Source organism: Penaeus vannamei, chromosome 28, assembly GCF_042767895.1.
Source record: "Penaeus vannamei isolate JL-2024 chromosome 28, ASM4276789v1, whole genome shotgun sequence".
Classification (NCBI taxonomy): domain Eukaryota; kingdom Metazoa; phylum Arthropoda; class Malacostraca; order Decapoda; family Penaeidae; genus Penaeus; species Penaeus vannamei.
In genome coordinates, this window is record NC_091576.1 from 26134225 (window position 1) to 26136724 (window position 2500).

General features: G+C 45.7%; 1 protein-coding gene across 1 annotated transcript in view; it reads left to right on the forward strand.

The window, feature by feature from the left end:
• The first annotated feature begins 21 nt into the window (after positions 1-21).
• Positions 22-2500, forward strand: part of LOC113808026 (uncharacterized) — a 366181-nt gene continuing 363702 nt past the window's right edge. The window contains exon 1 of the mRNA XM_070141594.1: positions 22-307. The gene's annotated coding sequence lies outside the window, so the exon portion shown is untranslated. The remainder of the gene's footprint in view (positions 308-2500) is intronic.

The window sequence follows — 2500 nt, forward strand, 5'->3', positions numbered from 1 at the left end:
GTCAGTAGCGGCCAGGACGTGGCCGAGGACGGTTGTGTGAGTCGTAGGCGTTAGAGTCGCCGGAAGCTCGAGTGATCCACTTCCACCCCTGCAGACCGGACACCGGCACGGTTGAAGAGTAATATTGCGAACCATTTGCACGGTGCTAAAGTGATCGTCTGATATATCCCGAGGATTTATATATCGGAAAAAAAAACAATTGAAAGTTAAGATCTTGAAAATTTGGTGTGTTGTGGCGAACAGGTAGTTGCAGAAAGCCTTTAACTCACAAGTGCCAACACGCGAGCCCGACGTGTTCAGGAGTGCGGTAAGTAACTAGCGAAGGCGTTGGTCTGGATAGGCTCCCTTCATGTGTTAAAGTCACGCAAGCCATCCGTCATCTGGGCAAGTGTTCCGGTGGGTAAAGACGCGTGAAAGTGCAGTGCATGGATCACCAGTATCGCATCACGGGTCTTGTTCGTCGTTAATTTTTACGGTTAACACGCAGCTGGGTCCTTCGTGCAGATAGGCCCGAAGGCGATCCTTTGCCGCCCACGAGTACTTTGCGCTAATCGTTAAGAATGACCCGGTGGCCGACTTTCAAGCGCATAGTACTTTCACACGGACATTAGGTGGCTGGCGAAGAAACTTTAACACATCCAGGTGTATATATCGTTTTATTGGTGTGTGTGTGTGTGTGTGTGTGTGTGTGTGTGTGTGTGTGTGTGTGTGTGTGTGTGTGTGTGTGTGTGTGTGTGATCGCGCGCGTGCGTGCTTTCTTATGCATTTATATACATACATATATGTTCGTGAATATGTATGTACATATAGACATGTACACGAGTGTTGTGTGTTACCTAACACGTACATATTCCATGCACTAGATATTCGATCGTACACATTGTAATGCAGTTATAACATGACTATATTTCCATTGTACATATTGGTGCTGAACTTTTTAGCCAAGTAATACATTTGCCCTTGTAAGGTAATAAAAACAACTGAAAATAATTTAATCTTGACTGTAACTTTTATAAAGGTGATACACTATTTCTACTCCATGACCTATTTATGAAGAAAAATAGATAAATAAATGGGCAGGGTATCTTAAATCAGATTTAAGATTTAAAAATAGATTATACATCAAAGAAGCTAATGATAATGCAGTTACTTCCACAGGTAAAATTTATGACTTCATTTTTTAAAACATATCCTTTGATACATCCTCACATCACCCTGAACAATATAGCACTTATAGTCAAAAGGCTACTATTATAAAGGTACACAAAGGGGACTAATATTACCCTTCAGTGTAATATCAATTGTCGGTATGAGAACACAGTGTAATTTTTAGTCGAATTGAGCGTTTATGCCATATTATGTGCACTTTTTTTTTATAATGACATTTGATATACCCTGAAATTAAGTGCTGTACAAGGCAACAGCGCGAATCATTATGAAATCAGTTTTTTTGCAGCTTATGTCGTTGTTTTAGATCAATGTACAATGCTGTTTATTATGATTAATTGCATGCAAATGGCACATTGATATAGAAGACGATTTCAACCAATCTTTTTCCTTGTATCTAAGTCTTTAAGCCTCTCTCGCTATCTTTCTCACTCACTCTATTTCGTTCTCTCTTTCATTCTCTCTCTCTCTCTCTCTCTCTCTCTCTCTCTCTCTCTCTCTCTCTCTCTCTCTCTCTCTCTCCCTTTCTCTCTGTCCCTCTCTCTCTCTCTCTCTTTCTCTCTATCTCTCTCTCTCTCTCTCTCTCTCTCTCTCTCTCTCTCTCTCTCTCTCTCTCTGTCTCCCCCCGTTCTCTCTCTCTCTCTCTCTCTCTCTCTCTCTCTCTCTCTCTCTCTCTCTCTCTCTCTCTCTGTCTCTCTGTTTCTGTCTCTGTCTGTCTCCCTCCCCCTCTCTCTCTCTTTCTTCCTCACTCTCTCTCTCTCTCTCTCTCTCTCTCTCTCTCTCTCTCTCTCTCTCTCTCTCTCTCTCTCTCTCTCTCTCTCTCTCTCTCCCTTTCCCTCTCCCTCTCCCTCTCCTCTCATCTCCTTTCCCCTCCCCTCCCCTCCCCTCCCCTCCACTCCCCTCCCTCCCTCCTCTCTCTCCACCCCCTTCCCCTCCCTCCCCTCCCCTCCCCCTCCCCTCCCTCCCTCCTCCCTCCCCTCCCTCCCTCCCTCCTCTCCCTCCCTCCTCTCCCTCCTTCCCTCCCTCCCTCCCTCCCTCCCTCCTTCCCTCCCTCCCTCACTTCAACCACCCATCCAACCCTCTGCCTCCCTCCCTCCCTCCTCTCCCTCCCTTTTTCGATTTCTATACAATTGCATTATTTTTCCTGCACGAGGCACTCCCTTGCAATCAACATTAGCCTATACACGGGTGCATGTGAAATCACACCCACACATTACATATACCCATAAATGTAGACGCTTAAAAAGATACACTTCCCTTGACCCCCTCCCCCCCCCTTCCCGCTTGTGAATGCCAGCGCGATGGGTGTTGTGCCAGTGCCTGTGACAAGTGG